General features: G+C 43.8%; 1 protein-coding gene across 10 annotated transcripts in view; it reads right to left on the bottom strand.

Annotated features, from left to right (window-relative positions):
* Positions 1 to 24,235, bottom strand: part of CPS1 (carbamoyl-phosphate synthase 1) — a 256,402-nt gene that overhangs the window by 67,727 nt on the left and 164,440 nt on the right. The window lies entirely within an intron of this gene.

Here is a 24,235-nt window from a genome sequence, read left to right as displayed (position 1 = left end):
TCATTGCAGCCTTTCAGTACCTAAAGGGAGCCTACAAACAGGAGGGAATCAACTCTTTGAAAGGGTGAGTGACAGCAGGACAAGGGGAAATGGTTTTAAGCTGAGGGAAGGGAGATTCAGGTTGGACGTCAGGGGGAAGTTCTTTACAGAGAGAGTGATGAGGTGCTGGAACAGGCTGCCCAGGGAGGTTGTGGATGCCCCGTCCCTGGAGGTGTTCAAGGCCAGGTTGGATGGGGCCCTGGGCAGTCTGGTCTAGCATTAGGTGGGATGGTTGGTGGCCCTGTGTGTGGCAGGGGGGTTGGAGATTCATGATCCTTGAGGTCCCTTCCAACCCTGGCAATTCTGTGATTCTGTGATTTCTGAATCAGGTACTGGCAGAGCTGCTTCAGTCAATGCTAAGCTTCAGGACAACTCTGCAGATCCCTAATAGGTTAACCCTTTGTTTGGGACCATTACTTCCCATGCAAGCAGCAGTTTCCCACCATATTTGCTGTCTGCAACGGCCTTCCAAGACTAAGCAAAACATGTTATTTTACATCCAGTGTTATTTTACAGCCACATTTCAAAATACACAGCAAGCATTCTTCTTCCACTTATGAAAAATAACCCAAGTCTCAGTGCACACACATGTACTTCAGTTCTCTGGAATAATTTCACATCTTATGAGTCATATACAGTCATCCCTTATGAGTCAACCCTATTGTTCCTAAGCATCATTCTCTTTCTTCTTCATTAGCTATAAAAAGAGAAGTAAGACAGGGCAGTTGGGCCCTATCTTTAAGCAGATGTGCTCAGGCAGGTATTGTGAACTTGTGGTATGCCCATACGCCCCTGTGGTAACAACCAGCAAAAAGTCTCAGAGTAAGAAAAGCTCTCCAGCACAGGTCTGAAATGCTCCCTTGCATACATTTGAAGTATATATATATATATGTTTTATTTTCATGTGAATTACACCACTCTCTGATTGATTTCCTGCATGTGAATGATGAGATAGCTCCAACCGAGTGCTGCTCTGTGTCATGCATCTTGCCCCCTTTATATGTGAGCTACCTGTCAGGTTACAGTGACAGCTCCATTTGTTTGGGATTCTGTCGGACAAAACAAGAGCAAATGCCCTGAGCAGCAGAAACCACTGGTGGCCTCCCTGCAGCCAGGGTGATCCAACCATCCTTTACAGCATTCTAATCTGCACTAAGCTGTTCACCACATGCATCTCGATCCCCTCTGATCTAAGTGGAATAACTGCTGCCATTTATGCTCCTCCTATCAAAATACCATGCAACCTTTCCAGGAACCACTTGTGCAGTTTGCACTCAAAATAATGCTACATGACCTTTGCAGACAGACTTTACCAAAAAGGCCCTAGCCACTCATGCACTTAGTTATTAGGGCTATAAAGAAGCTGATTATAATTTATATGCTGAGAAGGTCTCTTTGCATCACCTCAGCATACTAAAGTGACTGTTACGGCTTCACCTAGCAGGTGAGATGAAATGTAGGCCAAGCCATTTAAGAGGTGATCCTTCTGCAGGAATAACTACACTAGCAAAAAAGGCACGAAGGTAAAAGAGAGGGGTTTGGCCTTTCTAGTGGCTCAAATTTCGTTTCCATTACATAAGTTGAATAGCAAGTTCTCCTTTCTCTCCTTCTTACAGCACGTTGTACAGATTATTTTTATTTTTCTAAGCATCCTGCTTTTGCCTGTATTAAATCCCACTTTCTTTTCCCTGGCCCTGAAGAGTTATTAGGCTGCAAAATCAGTTTTATGAATAAGTGTGACTTTGCCTATGCTGCAGAGCTGACCTCGGGGCATAAAGGAAATGTGGTACGATCTGCTGGGAACTATGCAAATATGTGAAGCGGTGAGCAGTGAGGAGGTATCTGAAATACAAAGGTGATGAAAGCCTTTTTTTGGTCATTTTTTATTGAATGCACCATTTAAAATGTGACCTTCTGGTGTTAAGTTCATAGCACACTGCCCAGATTTACAGCCACCCCACATGACAGGTGCCGTATGGCTTTGAAAGTCCTGGCTTGCGACAGGTCCCTCAGCACTAGCACTGTGGCTTTTTATTACCTGAACAGTTTATGCACGTGGCCCCTAGTGAGCTCGCTACGAACCTATGTTAATATAACATCTGCAATTTGCATCCTTTTTATTTCCAGGTTGGGATTTCTGCGAGACACATCCATCATTTGTGGATGACAGATGAGCGTGTCACCGTCCCCAGTTGCTGCATGGTTCTCCTTGGGTATCCCAGTGCCCCTCTCCATCATGGTCCCTCTTGAGCCCATGGGACTGGCTCACACAAGGGCTAACACAGCCATGTTCTGCTAAGAGCATGGGGCTTGGGATATTGACAGTCAGGGCTTTGCATGCACCAAGTTCCCAGTGGCCTGGCAAGCAGCGCCATATGCTTGCACTCATTAGTGACTGTGCTGAGCAACAAGGGAGACTGACACGTCTGATTTGCTTTACCTTCTGCAGCAGGAGCAATTGTGCCTCTTCACAGGACACAGCTTAAAGCACTCAACTGAAGAAGCGTGAGTAAATGGCAAATCAAACTGCAACCCCCCCACTGCTCAGCCCCACACACCACCTGAGCCCAGCTGGTGTTGTCACCCTGTGACGTGAGGCCAGCTGCCCTTTCTGCTCCGTGCTGGCTGGAAGGCTCTACCATCAGCTGAGCTCCTGCCATGTGCAATGTGTGCCATGCCTGAGCATCCCCAAACTGTCAGGGACGGGGATGCAATTCTCTGAAAGGTCACATTCTGCAAAGGAACGTGGAAGTGGCGTCTGGCATAGTGCTCTTGACATAAATGTTCCTTTGCAGAAAGCAGAGATGATTATGCCCTTGTAAATGACAAACCTCATTAGGAGGAACAACCTCCCTGCCTTTAACCTCGCCTCTCCATACCCAACGTGCCTCTCCTTAACCTCAAAGCTCTGGCAGTGACTAGAATATTTAGACAAAACACGGCTGAAAAGGGAATGCTTTTCTTTTCTTTTGGCTTTTCTGACAATTAGCAGAGCTGAAAGCCAGGGCATTTGAACAGTATAGATGAACTTGGGGATTAGTTGGTTGTTTCTTCCTGAATGAACATGAAAACATATCAGAGGGCTGAACTTTGATGCTGCACTATGACATTGTCATATCTCTTCATAGCTTTATTTTGTATCTTTTCCTACTCTCCATTGATTTTAACCCTCTTAAAAGGGCAAAGGAGGAGAGGGAAAGGAAAGAAATGAATGTATGCTATTTTTCTGATGCTTTTAATCAGCGAATATTTCTTTTTTTTTCCTTGCTCCTTTCCTGATGCTAGGCAGACTGCTCCAAAAACATTGTGTTTTCAGAATAAACCACACACCATTTTCTCCATTATGTCCCCTGGCCTACTGAGGAGATTCTGGGCACTGACAGCACAGGTGCCTCCTTCAGAACTGGGAACACTGGCTAACACACCATGCCTTCAGAACTAGGAAAAACAAGAAATTGGCAAAAATAAAACAGAAGGCATCAGCGGGCTTCAGGTGAGTTTGGTTGTGTTTTAAGACAGTGTTTAAATGAAGTTTCCATCTTTTATGTGCACGTAGCTCATGGTATACCACCTTTACTTGTGTCTGTCCAGAAGGAGGGGATGGTTTTTATGTGGTCAAGATGATCCAAGTCTATTGCTGGTCTCTGAGAGGTGTTTCCCCATGGGACTTCCAACTAATAAGCTCGTTTCATTACATCTCAGCTTTCAGCCAGCGTGATCTGAATACAGCACATCCTCTCTCTGCTCCTCATCTGCCACATCTATTTGTGATAGGATTCCTCAAGGTAGGAACCACTGCATCCCGCATGTGCTTGCGCCGTATCAAGAAGAACCAGAATCAACACTCACAGTGGGAAGCTTTGAATCCCTGCTAGAAACAATATTGACAGCTTTCCAGCTCCCACGTTTTGCATTTCTACACTGTTTAATTCCTTGTGATGCTCTCAACTTGAACATGACACTCAGACCGTGCCTAGTCCCAGCTTAGATCGGATGCTGCTCCCTGCCAGGCTCTTGGTTTGTGACATTTGGACTCTGACAACAAAGCAAGGCATGCAGCTGTGTGCGTCTGTACACACATGCACCCCCCTATACATTTTTATCAGCGTTCAGCAGAGGATCGTTTGGTTTTGCACTCCTTATCGACAAACAATTAACACCTAAGTTCATTTTGTAGACAAAAGGATTTTGTATTCATTCTGTTGACAGAATGACTGGAAGCCACGGAGGAAACACTGTTTGACAGTCCTAGCACATACAGGATTCTGTGGAGAAAATGCATGCTGCTAACTGTCCAATCAGTTATGTAGACAAAATGAATTTCATCATAATTCTGTCAACAAAATGCTAACTTGCTTAAATTATTCTCTCAACAAAATAAATTAACTTAAAATCCTTTTGTCCACAAAATAGATTTAAGTGTTTAGTGAAGTCTTGTAAATACTACAGTCTGTTAGCTTAGCGTGTGCAATTCAAACACGTGGCTTAGCCGAGTCAGCGGTTCCTGGCTTATCAGGCAGGGATGGTCTTGATTCTTCCAGCTTTTCCCTCCTCTGGGAAGCCAAACCAACAAGATGATCAGTCAGTCAGCATGCAATGTATCAGCAAACCAGGACCTTGCGACAGAATATTTTTCCATATTTTTATTCAATCAGTAGGGATTGACAGGAGGAATTTTATGTAAGTCTAGCAAGCCTAAATGACTCGATCCATTCCTCAGAAGACAAGCTTCATCCTTAGGACTGAAGTTTGACATGGAGTTTCCATGACAAAGATAAAATGGCACTTTAATGAGGGACTAGATGGCTTGGTAGATTTCATATAAAGAGCATGAAAATGCAATTAATCTGCTTTTAGACACTATGCATCTACAGTCCATTATACCTATGGAAAATCTCCTTCTTCGTTTTCCATGCTGCTCCAAATTCAAGTGTAAGTGTACATATTCATACCTTGCTTGGAAATACCAGAACGTAATGCTGACAAAATTGGAAATGATCAGAGCACAGGTATTGCTGTAGGGAGCAAAGTGCACCAAGCTCTGCTCAAACCAGCCTAAGCACAACAGGCACTGCACCAGAGCCAACAGCAACTGCCAGCCCCTGAATTCATGGCAACATGAGCGAGGATATGCCTGCATGCCTTCATCATACCAGCCAGTGCTGGTGGTCCCTCTCCCACCCTACACACACACACAGATGACCCTTCCAGCCTGCAAGAAAGTCAGGAGCAACAAACCCTGCAGCAGCATCCAAAATGTTCACGCTCCTTTGGCCTCATCTCCACAAAGCCAAACTCCCTAAGATGAGATAAGGCTGTTAAGCAGGTTTTTAGGAGCCCCAGCACTGTGTTTTTCCAAGCACTGCCTGCCCTGCGGATCTGCTGCATTTTAATAATAAAAGAATATAGAAATAGTCATGCCTGTATCTTTAGTAACATCAGTCAAAGAGTTTGGCAGGCCGGTGGAAAAATGAAACTCTTCAATCTGCTTTTACCATATTCTTCCACTAGTATAAACAGGGTTTTTCTGTCTTCTTTTAGGAGGCTATTGTGGTTATAATGGAGTTAATTTCCAGGTGTGTGGAAAGTGTACGGTAACACGAGAAAAATACCATATTAATATTTAATATAACACTTTTTCTGTGCATGAAAAGAATAAAAACCATTCAAATGCAAATGCGGTCTGCAAGGATGGATAAAGTTTTCTGTTTTTCCAGTAGTGTCTTCATTTTTTAAAGACTGACTTAGGCTTGAGTGAGCTAAGAGCACTTGTGTGCATGCACTTCCAGCCACAGAAAAGCCTGCTTCTGGCCAGAGCCCTCCTCAGTATTTGGGACACTGCAGCAGTACCTTGTGATGGCACTCATGAAATACAGTGGGTTTATGAATCCCTTCGGAACCATATGTTGTAGCCCCAAAGGGATGAAGCGTGCTGCAGCATCTACCCTATCTTATGAGACTTTCACAGAGCAGCCAAAATTGTGGGATTGCTCCCTACAGCTCTTAGGGGCAATCATTTCTTTTCTGTGACATGCTCTGCATTTACCAACCATAACAAAATGACCTAGCTAGGGATCGTCAGTGAAATTTCTATGTGCTAGATACCAAGCTCCTTCTGAATTTTTGTGGATCTGAGTCTCTAAATGTCATGATGCTCTTTTGACATCTCCAGCATAACAGAATACATTTTGCTAACTAAAATTTCAGGTACAGCATAGTAGTAACCGATCAGGGAAGCTTTTCAATGGCACACAAATACTTGCAAATAACACAAGAGTCAGACTAGCAAGGAGTTTCCCTGGCAAACAGAAGCAGAGGTTTGGGGAGAGGCAGTCAGTTTTAACTGGCGTCACTCCCACCCATGATGGAATTACTCTTGATGTACCCCATCTTATGGAGCATAGTATCGGCCAAGGCCATGCCACTGAATCAACAGAAACATTTTTCAACCTAGTTCAGACAGCTTCCCTCTTTCGTACTGGCTTTGCCATAGCACATCTCACTACCTTGTCTTCCAAATTGAGTCCAGATGAAATAAAGCATTAGAGTGGAAAAAAAAACCCTGCAGTGAAGGCTAGGCATCGTGACAGCTGAGTTCAACACCTGAATACTGCACATACATTTAAAGTTACTTTGAGCAAGTAGCATCACCAGGACCTTACCAGCTCATGACAGATTTCAGTTTCTCTCAAACACTGTTCCCTCAAAGGTGTTAGAGGAGTTTTTTCCTCCTACTGTTCACAGCCTGCATTATGCCAGAGCCTTTTCTCCTTTGGGTTTCCTACAAGTATAAACAATACCTAAGACTATGGACTGGAAACAGCCTTTAAGTCAAGTTGCTGAGGGAGCACAATGGCAGCCAGATGGTCCAGGAGCTTGGCTTGCCTTCTCCTGCACTGAGACTTGGGCAATGCTCCATGCCCACACCTGAAGCAAACAGTTACATGAGGCAAAACCATATCTGTAAGGGGAGATGGACAACAGCAGTAGCTCAGAAGATGATCAAGAATGGGGAAAACAAGGAGAAAGCCGTGAGGCATGTGGTTTATTTCTTCTTAAACTTGGATATCTCAAACCCTTCAGCACCTTAACTTGGGAATTCCCTTTTGTGAAGGAGAACTTAGGAGGACATAAATAAATGGAAATTTATATGGAAATAAACATCCAAATATACATGAGGAAGGGAGAGGAGGGAAAGGAGTGATTCATTATTATGGCTTACATATCATTACGCATTCATAAATTCCAAGGCAATATATTTTTCTTCATTGCTTGGATATAAATCATCATTCGATTACAAAAGGGGAGTACCTGGATGGAACAGCAGCCTTTCTGAAAAATACTCCTGGCAGATGAATGACAGGAAAATTTATGGAGAATTCAGCTGCCTGACTGTCCTGCCTCCAGGAGAGCGGGCTGTGCCAATAACTAAACCTTTCCTGACAATTCACACAGCAGACACTGTCCTTGATGGAGTGAGGTTTTTAGACCTCCCTTGGCTTGATTTTCATTATCCCTCCTTTGGCAGCCTGCACAACGTCTATTAGCAGTGCAAAAGGGTTAGAAAAGAGCCATCCAAGTTGCTACCGAGCCTGTGCTAGCAGGCCTGTCTCTAGGATCTGTGAAAAATGTACAGCTGCATTCTCTACTTAGCTGGACTTGTCCCATCAATCAGAGAGATCCTTCAAGGGTCACTGGTATTCATAAGAGCAAAGAGTTTTCAAGAACACAAAAAAGACCATCCAGTATACCAATTGCCTGCCTTTTTCTAGTTTATCTTCATTTCATTTCCCAGCCTTCTTTTTCCAGACCAACCCTTAATTTCCTTCCCCTTTTATAAACAAAGCTATTTGGCTCTTTATTTCAGCAGGTGCCTTCGAGTCATTCTTCATTTTTCTCCCATTACAGTCACAGCAAAGGGCAAGTCTGCCAAACAGCTGAAAGCCCGGCCACCCAGGCAAACCATCCTGAGAGGAGCTGGGCAGCTGAAGCAAAAAGCATGGCAGAAAGCTGCAATGTGTGGAACTGATCCTTGCTGCAGTGAGGGCAGGCAACTGGGAGTAAGCCCACGGCCATTCTTACTACACATGAAAAGAACCCAGACCCCACCAGGTCTGCGGTCCCAGATTGTCAAAGGGTAATTCACCCACTGCAGAGCTCAAAGCTTCTGGCGGAGGGGCATCACTGAGCCACTGGGGTGGGCACAATTCCTTCAAAAGAAGCAAGCTTTGGAAATGTAGGCTTTTATCTGGGGAACTGCCTCTGCTATGTTTGAGGACCCTGCACTGGGCTTTGCATTTTTGCAGTGACAAAAAGCACACGTACAACGTGGCTCAGAAAAGGCCTTTTTCTCCAAAAGGGCCAACTAAGACTGTGAGGGGAATGGGTCTGAACATATGGGCTAAGATCCCTGGCAGCTGAGATTAGACGCCTACCTCTGAAGGAGGCACGCACAGCCTCCCTTCACAGGAGGCAGGGAGAAGCAGTGCATCCCACCTCCTCCCAAAGCAGGCATCTGAGGCAGATCAGATGAATCACGCTCTAGAAATGCCTGTTTCTTAGCAGTGATTATACAGAAAGTCTGGATGAGTAGCTCATCTGCTGCCATCTGAAGTAGAAAGGATTGGCTGCATTACTTGGAAAGCAGAAAAAGCAGGCTTTATTTCCTGCTGGTTTCCCATTTCGGGTGGCACTCCAAAGCTACAAAGTGAACAAAGGCAGAGCGGCATCCTGACTCTGTGCCTGGGAGGAGGTTTGTTTCCTGCTCTCAGAACCCAGGTTTAAAGGGCTGCACAAGGCATAATGCTGTGAAAAATCAAACTCAAGAGCCTCCTTCCAAATTGCATTCCTATTGGGCTCCAGCCAGCGCTATCCATCCAAAACATTAAAGACCCCCAAGGGCACCCTACACAAAGGAATTTGAAATGTTTTCCAGGGAAACCATCCAAGAATACCAATAGTTGTAAAACACAGTTTGTCATTTATTAAGCGGGAGACATTTTGGCAGTTAATGCGATACAGCAACTTCATCACTAACATGAGCACAAAGCTCTGATGGGTCACATTAGTCTTGGAAAAATCTCAGTCTTCCAGTCGTGCTGCCATATGGAGAGATGTTCCCCAGGGCCCATTTTACTAAGGAGCTCTTGCAGTATTTGTCCCCAAAGTTTAACAGCCACAATTACACTGAGACATCAGAGCGATACAGATTTATGGCAGCTGAAAATCTCTTATCAAAATCCTCTTCACCGAGGGCACATTTGATGTTCATGAATTCCCTGGACCCCTTGCACCAGTGAGACCAGCAGCATGGGAAAAACAAACAGAGACTTAGCATTTACCACCGTACTGTGCACAGACTTTAAAATGTGTGTTCCCTGGGTGCCAAACTACCATATCAGACGGCGTTTTATATCTACTTCGGCCTTCCTGCAATTGCATATAGCTCAAGGATATATATTCCCCTGCCCTCTTCTGTGGAATAAACAAACCTTTTATACATCTCTCCATCACCGTATCATTTGGGAGGATTAGGATGCGAGTGCGTTTCACACCTGATGCAGAAAAGTATCTGTTTTGAGTTTTCACCCAGCCGTGATCTGTCAGCAGATAGAAATCTCATCTCCGAAGCCCCGGGGCCTCTGCTAAACACAGTAATGTAACAGATTTTATTAGCAGTTTCAGAAAGGTAATCTAACACTAGATTAGCATTAAATGGTCCAGCAAAGTAGATACATGAAGGCATCTGTAATATTCTCCAGTGCCCTTGATAGAAAGAATATCTGTATTTTAGGCAAAGAAACAGTAGTTTATTTGGATGTTTTGAGGCACTGATTTGCTTTGTATACAAACTACTGAGTGATTAATGTCTCGGTGAGCTCTTCTCCTCATCGAAACTAAAACAACTCGAAATATCATATAACTTGCTAATAGATGACTAGATAAAGCTAAATTGTAAAACGATCACGGTGCTTTGGTCTCTTGCTGAATACATGGATTCCCTGATATGAGAAATGTGATCAGGAAATAATCTGCTACTAAGAAGGCAATCCGAATCCCCTTCGGGGAACAGGCTGCATGAATGCAGCAGTGAGGATGATATATTAGCATTTCAAGAAGAGCCTGAAATCAGTGCAGAGAATGCCACTGAGGAATAGCTAAAATTGCTTTATCTTTATCTGTTAATATTTCTGGGAAAAGATTGCAATATTGGGAAACTGCAGAAAGACTGAGCACCTCACGTATATTGAATTGGATCTGCAACTGTGTTGGACCTATTCAGAGCCTAGAGGATGTAATATTCCCCAATTAAAAGTAGGAACTGTAGTCTGGGATAGATTTCCCGTATCAGTGCTACTGGTAAGTTTGGGGTGAGGACAGACAGTAACGTCAGTATTTTTAGAAGCAAACAATATAATGGAGTGACCCAACTGAGACTCCTTATAGAGGCATAATTTTCTAAAGAAGGAACTTCCATCACTTCCCTAACATCTCTTTCAGGAACTGAATACTCTCAGTACCTCTGCCAAAAACTGCCTAATGTCTTTTTTCTTTTTTTTAGATGTGCACTGTAGATCCTTCTTATGGCAGCTCAAGTTTCCTCCGTGAAAATAGACAAATAATTACATCAACCCCATGTTTATCGTAACAATGAGGAGTTTTAGAGATCTCATATCGAGGATAAAATACTGCATAATAGAACATTTTAGGATAGTAAACAGCAGAGCTTAAGTAACTTTCTAATGAGCTTGAATGATTTATAGCTTCTTGTCCTCTTGAGACCTATTTGAAACTCTGATGACTTTCTGCTGTAGGCACAGTTAATGAAACTTGAATTTCCAATCTTGAGTTTTCCCCAAATTGAAGGTTTAACTAATCAAAACATCCGGCTGATGTACCAAGGAAAGCACTACAGAGTGCTCCAAAGACCTGCACAATAGCAGACAGACTGAGGTTACACAAAGTGACCTGAAAAAGGCATCAGAAGCACGTACCAAACTGTTCCCATTTCACTTCCAAGTGAAAGATATGTTCTAGTCACCTGGCATATGAATAAGTCTCTTGGATGTCACACGAGACAGGAAAGGATCAAATACACCCAATACTCTCTTTCAAGCGGAAACAAACATTACAGAAGAATTACTTTGAGGGGAGAAATGAAAGCTTGCCAATACCTTTTAAAGTCATTTGCTGCCTTATGGTCATATGCACACAGCTGAATGAACTGTGGCACGTGTGCCTGGTAGGATAAGGTCCCATAAACAGGCTCACAGCTGAGCAGGCAGAGGGATACACAGCATGGAGCTGCTGACCACATACCTGGACACCAACAGGGAGCCCAGTGCTTCCCCAGCCCACCTACAGGACACGCTCGGTGCCTCGCACCTCCTTCAGGAACTGGCAAAGCACCCAGCACAGCACCATGTCCCAATTAAACAATTGTTTCCTATCTTACAAAGGGCCCCGGGCCTTGCCAAAGCTCTCCTATGCAAAATTGCTGCTTAAAATCTCCCAGCATCCTATCTCACTGCATATGTAACAGTTCTCTCCCTCTCTCACAGGGAACATACCTCTTTCTAAACAATGATTTATTATTTTAGCAATAGAAAACTGCAATAATAGGCCAGTGAAAATGGCTAAAATTGTAGCCACTTTGCCTAGCAATTATATATGTAACAGTTTCATTATCTGCTGGGCCAGCAGCTTAATTTACATCCCCACTTAACGATTAATTGTGGAAGTGCACTTTACTGCAACAGCAGCAGGGGAGAGCAAGGGCTGGACCAAGTATCTTGAAAGCAAAAGCTTCTTTTAAGAAATACCTCTGCAATTAATTTTATAATCAAAACAGCCACCAGCAAGCAAGAACAGTGAGAACAGGGAAAACATCACAGTAGCAGTGTTGGAAATAAAGCATCTGTTTGACAGAAGGCAGACAATGCAGATGACATCAGTGGCACGCTGTCCTCCAGCCCCAATGCTGACTCCCAGCAGGAGGCGTGGGGTTGCAAAAATCATAGAATCATACCACAGAATCATAGAATGGCTTGGGGTGGAAGGGATCTCAAGGATCATGAATTTCCAACCCCGCCACCACAGGCTGCCAACCTCCATATTTCATACCAGACCAGGCTGCCCAGGGCCCCATCCAACCTGGCCTTGAACACCTCCAGGGATGGGGCATCCACAACCTCTCTGGGCAGCTGTTCCAGCACCTCACCACTCTCATAGTAAAGAACTTAAATGTCTTAAAGTTGGCCAAAACTGGACAAAAAATTGGAGGGGGAGCACTGGTATTTGCTTCTTTCATTTATACTTCTGGTTTTACCCCTTACAGTTTAAAAGGGTTTTAAAGTTTTTCCTTTCAATTGTAAGGGTAGTCAATTTGCTTACAGCAAAAGAAGCCAAACAACTCCGGTCAAACAGCTTCCCAAGCAGACAAACAAAACAGAACCAAACCCTATACCCATAGGAATACAGGAGAAGGAGATTTAAAATAACAATTACTACGAGAAAGATGATGAAAATTAATCGGAAGCAATGGCAACACCGTTTCTGAATCAGGAGAGCAGAATTTTTCAATGCCTGTCATAAAACGATAATTTACAACCCTGCGATGAAGAATATCCATGCAATGACCCAAACTTTCGTAAGGTTTAGATCAGGTCAGGGATTTCCTGATCACATTGCGTGTCTGACAGAAACTGCTGACTTGCTGAAATTGCATCCATTATTTACTGCTAAAAGTTTGAGCGGTGTTTATTACTGCCTGGATTCCTCAGGGCCTGAATGAAATATCTGGTCAAAACCAAAAGGGTGCAGAGCAGTAGCAGCAGTTAGCCTGGGTAGCCAGAGGAAGCATCTAGCCTGCTCAAAGAGGGTAGACTTAGGTTGGATATAAGGAAAAAATCTTTTCCAGTGAGGGTGATGGGGCACTGGCACAAGTTGCCTGGTGAATGTGGTTGATGCCACATCCCTGGAGACTTCCAAGGCGAGGCTGGATCAGGCCCCGGGCAACCTGATCAAGCTGTGGTGTCCCTGTCTGCTATCTGGAGAGGTGGTGGGAAGTCCATCCTGGGATATGTCCATGGGTTGGCTGGAGAAGGCCTGGGTTGCCTTGGTTTTGTGCTAGTGACTGCCCTGCTCCAAGCAGGAACTGAACCAGAAACACCCCGAAAGCTCTCTGAACCATCACTTCTGTCATTCTGGCACCTCGTTTTTTTCATGAGACAGCAACAGTCAAACACTGTGAGGATAAATTGTGTGCTGAAATTAAATCATCTGAGAGAGTAAGAAATATGTTTTAAGTTATTTCATGAATATGAAATTCTCTGATGCAATCTAGACAGCTGATCACTTCTGGGGCTAATCAGACATTATATATTATTGAGAGTCAGCTTCAGAAAGACAGAAGAAGGATGTAGAGGGATGGCCTGGCACGATCAGACAGCAGCATCCCTCCATTTAAAAGCTCAAGAAGAGAAAATTTTGACCACTGCACTGGAGATGGGACAGTGCAGATAGGTATGGAAGTTGTGGCACAAAATCAGAGCTAACTTCTTGGGGATAGGAACATCAAAGCATTTTTCTTTTAACTTTGTGATCCCAAATGCATGGTCTACAGGTGTTATCCAGGCTATTCTGACTCTATGATAACAGTTGCAAAACAGCATATATCCTCTTTGAAATGATTCATGGTCTCTTAGTTACTGCAACTCTACAGTAAATGTGTTTTTCCATCTTACAAGAATGCTAAAGTTGAGATAAATCTTTACAGAAAAGGCTGAAATCAGAAGGCCCAAATCTTTTCTCGTGGCCAGGTCTGACTGACACCATCTGGGATAAGATCCTTAAGGACAACATTCTGGAAGAATATTGTCAACAAACCAGAAATCATTTCCATCTGAAACCATTCTAATATTTAGCTGTCTTAATGTATTATTACTCAAAAACAAAAATGATTAAGCCTACATCGACTTTCCCAGCTGTAATCATCGATGCATCAGCTAATACTTTACATTTTGTCTTAAAGAGTGGCACTGAGTAGAAAACACCATTCTTTGTGTTAGAAGGAGCAGAGAAGGCAGCTGGGCTCTTTCTGTTCCTTCCCAGCATAACTGCATAATCACCTCCCTGAGCACTGAACCTCAGCTCTGAGGGCTCTGTCCTCTGTTGTTAGTTTCTAGAAGCACGGGGAAGATCCTCCCCTAGTGAGATTTGCATCACTAATTATTATGGAATAATTAGGAACAACAGATGCCAACTTGTGAACTGACTGAGCCTGTAAAATTCCCAGGGGCTCCAAGTTTTGGAGATTTCACTTTCCATTTGCACGAGAGCTGGACTGCTGTCACTAAGAACTGTGGGATGGCACCAGGACTGCAGCGAGCCACCGCTCTAACTAGAGTCACACTGACCTATCTAAACAGTCAGAGTTAATGCATCTTTCCTAGCGATTTCTTAGACAGGCTCTATAATTTAATATTTTAATGGAGACTACTCATGAGTCAATAATAGAGCTTTCACAAGATTATAAATGACACAGTATTCTTCTAAAATACACTGTAAGTAATTTTGAAGAGTGAGAATTTTTCAGTGCAGTTAGACAGTAATGGAAGATTTTTAAAGGAACAAGACTCTCCTGTAAGTTAAGGAAGACCTGCCTACAAGGAGTCTTCCCATACCTGGGAATGCATATGCTGCATTTAGGTATTTCTTAGGGACAGGAACTGCCTTTAAAGGTTTCAATAGGAGCACTTGTGGCCACAGCAGCTTTCTGAAGCTGGCTGCCAACTGGCCACTGGGACAAAGGTGCTCGATATACACAATAAGAGACCAGACTAAGGATGGATCTCAACTTCCAGCTTCTTTGGGGTCAGTCTACAACTTTTAAAGGCTGCTCCAAATAGACCCAATCAGTTGGTGGGACCAGCAGAGGTCATTGATACCTAGCCAGATGAAAGAAAGATTATTCTGATTTAGACTGAATTCTAATTTGGGTGAGATCTAAAATGCTCCCCAATGGCAAAACCAACTATCTTGGTACATATGCGTAAAGCCAGGTTCATCCTTTAGTCATGAAACCATTCATGAAAGTTAATGGGAAGCTAATACAACAGAGAGCAGGACGTTGTTCCTGGGCAGTACACAGTCAGCCTGAGCTGATACTTTCCCTTAGGATCATTAGCTGACAGAAATCTAAGTTTCTTTCTGAAAGTGAGCCACAGCCCTAAACTCCCTCCTCGAGGATTCTCTCTCCAGAGATCATTCAGTAACTCTGGAAAGCCTCTAACCTGGTCACAAAATAGCTGCAAAAGAGAGTCAAATGTGTGCACTTGAGATGAAGGCATGGACCCTTTGAAATCAAATTGTCATTGATTAAAACAGGAGCAATCCCCTGGGACATCTGGATCAATAGCTCTTGACTCTCACTGCTCTGTGGTTGTTACAAGGCTGCATCACTTAGCTCTTCAGGTTGCCACGCTTTTACAAATGAGTATTACAGCTTCTTTGTAATAATTACAGAACAGTTATGAAACTAACAGCAAAATCTATACAAGGCCATTCCTGATCCTCTCTGGGAAACTTATCAGCCCATCTTAACAGCACTCGAGGGAACTCTCAACAGCTGTCTCTATTTCTAACCCATGACCCCATGCTGCTCCCAATATTAGTTTTACCTTTACCCACAACACAAGAATTTTGTCACGCTTCTTTCCTCTCCAGAATCAGCTGCCTCAACATCCTCATCCTTCTGCTGAACCAAAAACCGGAGTGAAAAAAACCAAACAAATAGCCCTGGATTGAACTTCATTTATCTATCTCTGCAGAACGGAACCCCTCCACCACATCATTCCACTTGACATTCCATTTGCTCAGAAATGAAATGTTTTGTTCCACGTGCTGGCGTGTAAAGGAAAGGCAATACTAACTTTAATAAAGCACAACAGGGCAACCTGCTGCCTGATTTAGGGCTGGCAGCCTGCCTTCCTCTGGGTGCTTTAACCATCGTGAGGATGAGAGCACTCCTTTGTCAGAGGCCACCGGAGAGGGTTTCGTCTGCCTGTGAGCAGCAAATAGGTCGGTAGGATGAAACAAAGAGTGGAGAGAGGGCAGAAGGACTCCCTGCAGGGCCAGCAGGACACGTTATGAGATGCACCAACTGCAGTGAGACTGCCCTGATTTACTGAAGGCACAATGCCAGCAAGACAGGCTGAGGACGCCTTGCCCTAGGAGCATAAATTCCTCGAGTGTTGACAGGGAAAGGAGGATCCAAGCCAAGCTAGAAACCAACCTAAAGCTTGCTGAAACTGAGCAAATATGCTGACTGCTAAACTTCCCAGCAGGATATTTACTCTGCAAGTTTGTGTATCTAGTTCAAAGGAAAACAAACCCAGCTTCACAGTGACTGAAACTGCACTTAACATTTGCCCCAAAATGCTTGTCCTATGCTCCTAGCGGAGCTGAAAGCACTGCTTCTTGGGAGAAGTTAATCCCAGTGAAAATTAATAGGAAAAAAAACCTCAAAACAACACAGGAGGAGACAGTGTTGAGGGAATGAGGAAACAGGGGCACATGTAGCCATGGCCAAGGGATCCAGTGAGAGCTGAGCACCAAGGCTACAGGCCAGCAGCTCCCACGAAGCTTTTATTTTCTAGGAACTTTCCATCACAGATCTATCATTGCTGCTATAACAGCCTCAGTCCTCAGCTGTATTCACATACGGTTCTCCTTGGTGGGAGGGAAAAGAAGAGAAGGAAAAAACAAAGAATTGCCACTGTGCCAAACACCAGTTTGGCAGCCTGGCTTTTCTTCCAGCCTCTTCTATTGATGCATCTCCAGCCACTTTTTCGCTACCTGAGGCATGCACATTTCAGGGCAGGAACAGACTTTGGTTCATCAGACTGCAGTATGAGTTACAGACTCATAATGCATAGGAAAGATTGCTCTTCACAGGGGCTGAACAGGCACAAAGTGATCACAGCTACTCCTGATTGCCACAGATTTGATGTGGACTCTCAAAACAGCTTGGAAACCACAGCTAGCTCCTAGGTTAGGAACTTACATTTTCATTAAAAGATACTTTCAGACATCCATGACAATAAAGAAAAACCTAGAAGTGTAATCATCTCATGTCCCAAGAACCCCTTTCTCCACCAAAAGGCAATGGAACGAACATCAAGTTCTGTCTTTAAATGTTCACAGCGCTTCCTACCTAACGACCTTTGTGTACTTGCAGCAGAGAGCACAATATTACCACTCCAGAATTTCTCCTGCTGATCATTCCAACCTTTCACATGTGAAAAGCTGTCTGAACTCCCAAATCCCACAAGCAAAGCTCACAAAACCGGGAACTGAATTGCTTTCTATTCCTTCTCCTGCAAGAGCATTGCTTTCAGAGGCACTGCAGCTGCTCCACTGCCTGCTTGCACCAGCAGCTGAAGATAACCTTTTGATAACATTTGCAACATGCACACTAATGTACCATCTATCTCTCATTATATCACCTCACTGCATGTTTTCCCATTCGCAGCAATTATTCAGATTATTCTGTCTTGTTTTACCAGCTATCTCTGTGCATACAAACAAACCAAGAAATTAGCAATGCAGAATTCAGAGAGGTGTTTTGGAACTCTTATCTCAGCCTCCTGCAAGCAGTTTCCATTTTCTTCCCCCTCAGATTTACCTATGGTTCTGAGTCTCTCCTGGCATTATGCAGTGTAAAAAAGGTATGCTGCTGAACTCTGAGCACTGCCTTTATTTTCTATTGTTACCATCCCTTCAGTAGTGAGAATTTAGAGGACGTTTCCAGTCGATTCCTGACATGCTGACAGTTTCACCGTTGTTCACCCAAACTACAAAATAGCACAACATTTTGAAGGTGCTGTCATCTGGTGCAATATGAAGTTCAGTTTATGATACTTTTTCGTAATGTACTATCAAAAAAAAAAAAAACAAAAAAAACACATCTTTCCAGGGCACTGGCACTTCAGTGATAATTTCGTGGTCTAGTACTTTCCAAGAAAAAATGATTTAGAAAAGTTCATTTTTGATAGAAAAATAAATATATATATCAGAAAACCTTTGGCTACACGTCCTCTCTATGTACTGCATTGAGGTCAATGAGCAAAATTGTGCTTGCATCTTGGGAGGCAGCATTTAAATTTCTATTCACTGGGAAGGACATAAAATGAGTAAAAAGTTATTATTACATATGCATGAATTGAGAAATGACATGGATGAATTTAGAAATAACACATTATTTACTAATGTGTAAATAGCTATCAAGCCATATTGAGCAGAACACATCTTAATGAAGGGAAGTAAAGCAACCGACCCCATTAAATTGACTTGTTTCATGGGAAGTTCAATTTACTCCATAACACGGGGTCCTCTTGACCCATTTTAAATCAAACTCAAACTGAAGAGTGAATAGCAGCAAATACTATAACAAACAATACAACAAATTAACTTTAGTAATTTCTGCAGTCAGACTGAAAGGAAAACAACCTTTTTTTTCACTCTTTGGCATCGTTGGATCAAAGTGGTCCATAGGCTCAGCTCATTGCCTTCTGGTAGAGAGATGAGTGCTTCTACAAGGGTAAGAAGCAGCCTTATCCAGGCCAGCAAACTCTGGCAGGCTGGAAGGGAATAAGCAGCTAAGGAAAACAGGTCAGCCTCCTTTTGTCTCATTGCACCACAGCTACAAGGCACTTGCAAGTGTCTTGTTTGGGACTGTTGGGTAAGACGGGAGTAACGTGGCCAATGGAAGGACCTTGCTCACCTTGCAGGTGCTCCATTTCTTCACTTTCTCACAAACCTGGCCTGGCATCACAGGAAGCAAAGGAGAAGAAAAAAGGTTCTCAGCATTCTCCCATTTTTCTGAGGGAGTCTGATAAAGGAAAGACATCTAAATAGATGTCATGGCAAAGGGTGAACTAACCCTACTGCTCACTACTGTATAGATAAAATATATACATTGTAAATCCTAAATTATCATATAGTTTCAATAGATTATGAAGACCTATGCTTTAAAATGATTCCACTCCCAGAATCCCACATACCAAAAACATCCATCAGCCCTTGGAGACATCACCAGACAGAAACAGAGCAGAAGGTTGTACAAGAAAAAAACGCTCAGCATCTTGCTCAATAATTCCAATAAAAATCATTGTAATGAAACATATAACTGCAGTGCGAACTTACAGTGTGAATTTACAGACCTGGGATTGTTCCTTCATAGAAAATGGTAGTCAAAGATGAAAAGATAAATATCTCTCTAGATCCAAAACCAAAAGCACTGTTAGTTTTATTCCCACAGGTTCGATAACTATCATGCATTGCAGCCAATCAAGAACAGCTGACAACAATCAGGAGGTGCTAGATTCAATTATTCAATTCTGCTTTTGTGATTGGGCTGGAAAGTCAACAAATTCAAAGGGAAGGTTTTAAAAAAAATTTTTGGAGAAGCACATAATAGGAATCCATCAGTAAAGCAAGATTTATAAGCAGATATAAAATCCAAGCATGGCCCCAGCTACCCTTCAAAAGATGTTTACTCTTAGAGCCTGGAGAGAAAATATCTATACCAGTGTTGTTGGCACCATCTTTCTAGATCTCCAAAATATCTCCCAAGCCAGGAATATCCCAAAGCACTACAATGGAAATCCTCCAAGGTGGGCACATTCTTGTGGCCATGCCACAGCCTTCACAGCCCACTGTAGGGCAATCCTATCCCCAGACAAGCAGCCCGCACCCCACTGCTATTGCACTTGCTGGGGGAACCATGTAGATCATCCCAAGCCTTGAAGCTATGGCTTTCAAAGGTCTGCATTAGAAATGATGACCCAACAAGTCTCTGCTGTCTCTTGCCATCACTCAGCATCAGCATTTTTGCATGCCTCAGAACAAAAAAGGACAATGAGGAGGCGGTGGGAAGACAAGGGTTTTGTGGTTGCTGTTCCCACACTAAACTTCTACAAATCCAAGTGCCCACACTGAGCAGAGACGACAGGTGATGTGCAAGGCAGCATTTTTGGCTGGAGGAAGAAAGGGGATCTCTGTTGTAATGGTTTAGCTGTTCTCAAATTGAGGCATGGGGAAGGGAGGGTGGGAACTGTTCTAAAGACTGGAAAATAATAATGATGATTCTGAAGAGGGTTTTTTCACCTGCAGAAAATACTGTCATCGCCACAGCACAGAACACGGATTTGATAACTTGCAGACACTGTGGCAAGGACGCTCAGCTTACCACCCACCTACATTTGGCAAAGACTCAAGAAATCTTTGCAATCAAGCACAGTTATTTAACAGTGGCCTAACTTCTAACTCCAGGCAATAACAAAACTGACTGGCTACATACAAAAGCCATGCCCAAACGAAAAATATTCAACAACAAGGCGCTATTGTTACTATAACATTCAGATCAAAACATTATTTTTGCATCTACCGATGACTGCCTGCTGGATCTTGAACCAGTCACTTTTTGACCTAACAGCCAACTCTACCAAGTTTGTCGGCCAGAGTTTCAGCAGTGTGAAAGATCCCTTTCAGATCCTCCCAGTGAGGAGTGCTAATAGTGATAGGACAAGAGGGAATGGTTTTAAACTGAGACAGGGGAGGTTTAGGTTGGATATTAGGAGGAAGTTTTTCACACGGAGGGTGGTGATGCACTGGAACAGGTTGCCCAAGGAGGCTGTCGATGCCCCATCCCTGGAGGCATTCAAGGCCAGGCTGGATGTGGCTCTGGGCAGCCTGGTCTGCTGGTTGGTGACCCTGCCCATGGTAGGCAGGTTGAAACTACATGATCATTGTGGTCCTTTTCAACCCAGGCTATTCTATGATTCTATGATTCTGCATCAGACAATCAGACTTGAAAAGAAATGGGGATATGCAGGCAGCAGCTCTCTCCTTGCAACCACAGAATGGAGCTCCCTACAAATGGCTGCAGGGCTGTCATCCTGAGAGCAGCTTGTCTGGAGCCACTGTTGTGCATATGTTATTAGTCATACTGGCGATGAAGCAAGGCAAAATGTGTTTCCATACAGAAGAAATATAAGCAGTGAAATCACAGAAGTGATATGTCTGGGCAGCATTTCTTCCTGGTCACTTGACAAAGCAAACCACTTATGAGGCATGAAATACCCTAACTGACCTTGAAGCAAGGTACCTGAGGATTTATGCACAGGGAGCAACCAAGAACACCTCACCAAGCCCAAATTTCATTTTGACTCCTGGGAAATATGGCAGATCCCTCACATGTGATAGCTGTTACCTACATTAAACGCTGCAACAGCAAACAAATCGTTTTGCCCACCATGAAATCCCAGAGAGAGCAATCACAGAAAATAAGACCTGCATTTGCTTGTCAGCAATTTGCAATGTCAGCATGTTTTGAACAAGTTATGGTCTCTTTGTGCTGCAGCCAGTGTAGGACACCAGATGGGATCAAAACGGGCTGGAAGACATTGGGATAAGAGTATCAGAGGGTGCAGGACTCATGGAGAACCAAGCATAGAATCATAGAATGGTTTGGGTTGGAAGAGACCTTAAAAGCCATCCAGTTCCAACTCCTGCCACAGAGGCAGGATTGTCACCTCTATATCAGCACCACTAGCTAGAGGCAGCAGCTTCCCACAGGCTGTGTGGGCATCCTGGGAAACCACTGCATATCATCAGGGCTTTGCTGTGGGGTGACCACAGAGCTGCAGGCATGAGGTCAGCACTGCTCCATCACTGTGCAGTAGGGAAAGTACAGCCTCACTACCTTGCAAACCTTCAGGAAAAGCTGTGGGAACCAAACAGCTCGTGCAAACAAAGCAGCTACAGAAGTAGGAAACAGGTGTCAGCAACGTGAGATGCATCCCTACCGCTGTGTCCTCGATGTTGCTGATGCAGGGAGGGCATTCCTGCCTCAGGTGCAGAGAATCTTCCAGGAGACACTGATAAAAAAGGCTCCTTCCCCTGGTCTGCGTTAGCAGGGTCCTCCCAGGGAGAGGAGATAACTCTGCAGCCAGTTTGGTTCTTAATTGGCACAAGAAAATGTCAGGGGGAGAAAAAAGAGCTGTACAGAGAAGTTGCTGAAAACCCTTTGAAGGCAAACCTTAAAAAGAACAGAAGTCCAGAAAATAAAACCACCTGAAGAGGAGTAAGGGGAAAGGTGACTGGCAATTTCCATGTTATTTTTCATTGTTAACAAAAAACATCCCACAGCCAGAGCTTTTGAACTATTTACTCCAGCTGTAAGAAGAGCCTTTTTGACTGAAGATTACACAGAGCCCATCGCAGGGACTGCAAGCGGCGCTCAGATAGCTCAATAAGGCACTGCCATCTGCAGGTCTATGGAAATATTTGAGCCTTCTATTTTTCAATAGCCAATAAAGCTGTTGTTTCTGCAGGGCAGGAGGTCTCCCCCACACAGAACCAGGGCTGTCCAACAAACAAACACAGTCGTATCTTCCACGGGAAATTTAGAGAAATAATAAAAGAACATCCAGCAACAACAACCAAAAATAAGAGAGATGCCACTCCATGATGAGCGTGAGACCCTTCAGAGTGTTGAATTGAGGGAAAAAATGGTTAATTTGGATCTCAGCTCATCTTCAGAAGTAACAACACTATGGATCTACCTGTCCAGATGCACAGTATGTTTATGGAAGGAAGGACTTAGTACCTGCATAGGAAAAAGGGGAAATCATCTCCAGCTGTCAGAGCAGTGAGGATTTGGAATGGCCTCCCATGGGAATGGTCGGGAAATGCATCTCACTGCCAGGAAAAGGGACTGAAAAACACAGAACTTGTACTAACAGAAAGTTCTGCTTGTTGGTCTAAAACCTCTCACAGGCTGCTTTATGCAATGGAATGGTTATGTTGAGGAGCAGATTTAGGAATCTCCCAGAATAATTGAATGGCCTGGGTTGAAAAGAACCACAATGATCATCTAGTTCCAACCCCCTGCTGTGTGCAGGGTCACCAACCAGCAGACCAGGCTGCCCAGAGCCACATCCAGCCTGGCCTTGAATGCCTCCAGGGATGGGGCATCCACAGCCTCCTTGGGCAACCTGTTCCAATGTGTCACCACCCTCTGTGTGAAAAACTTCCTCCTAATATCCAACCTAAACCTCTCCTGTCTCAGTTTAAAACCATTCCTCCTTGTCCTATCACTATCCACCCTTGCAAACAGCCATTCCCCCTCCTGTTTATACGCTCCCTTCAAGTTCAGGAAGGCCACAATGAGATCTCCCCGGAGCCTTCTCTTCTCCAAGCTAAACAAGCCCAGTTCCCTCAACCTTTCCTCATAGGAGAGGTGCTCCAGCCCTCTGATCATCTTAGTGCCCTCCTCTGGATCGGTTCCAAGAGCTCCAGGCCTGCTAAGCATGAGCTGGTAGTACTGGAAAATGATTGGCACTGAGGGTTCCCACACCACTGAGATAAGTGAAATGGTGGATGGAAAAGGAAACAATTATAGCTTTAATCTGTATGCCTACCACTTGACTTCTGTGCCAAACAACTGTTTGGTCTGTGGTGCATAACCCCAAAATAATGGGTTTTGTCTTCCTTTCCAAACTTAATAGAAAAATTAAAATGGAGAAAGGAAGATCTGCTGCCATGTTGCTAGCAGGAAGAAGAAAATTCTCATTGTGTATTCTCCAGTCTACTGTCCTGTTCCATTTTGCATTTTAGCCTTCTGTTGTTCTTCAGGGAATGTCTGAGATTTTGGAATAGTGAATCAGGGCAGGGAGCAATTTCAGTACACAAATTCACCCAGCTGAGAGCAGTGCCGAGACTGCAGCAGGAGCCAGACAGCTGGAACAATCAGCATTCTCCAACTGCAAGGGCTGCAAAAAGACCACTCTATTAATTGCAGATTGGTACATTGTGCTCAGTACCATGCTGGGCTGTTCGTCAGCCAGATTACTACATAACTGATAAGATAAAGCATCTCAAGCCTCTGTCATTCAGCGTTCTGCCCATTCATAAAAGCCAGTAGAACATTTTTTTTTAAGCTACTTTTGTGCAGAGCGCTTTATGTTAGTTGAAGTAAGAACCAGAGCTAAGCTGGAAGTGAGCAATGAAACAGGTCTATTGCTGTGCTGTGTGGCAACAACTCACGGCAAAGTCAGCTTATTAATTCTGGCCTGCAAAGCACTTTGAAGTTGCAGAAAACCATTGCCTGAAAATGCTATTATTTTATTGA

The sequence above is a fragment of the Phasianus colchicus genome, chromosome 7 (assembly GCF_987193195.1).
Source record: "Phasianus colchicus chromosome 7, bPhaCol1.hap1.1, whole genome shotgun sequence".
Classification (NCBI taxonomy): domain Eukaryota; kingdom Metazoa; phylum Chordata; class Aves; order Galliformes; family Phasianidae; genus Phasianus; species Phasianus colchicus.
The sequence above is the reverse complement of the archived record's forward strand: the minus strand, read 5'-3'. Positions and strand labels throughout refer to the sequence as shown.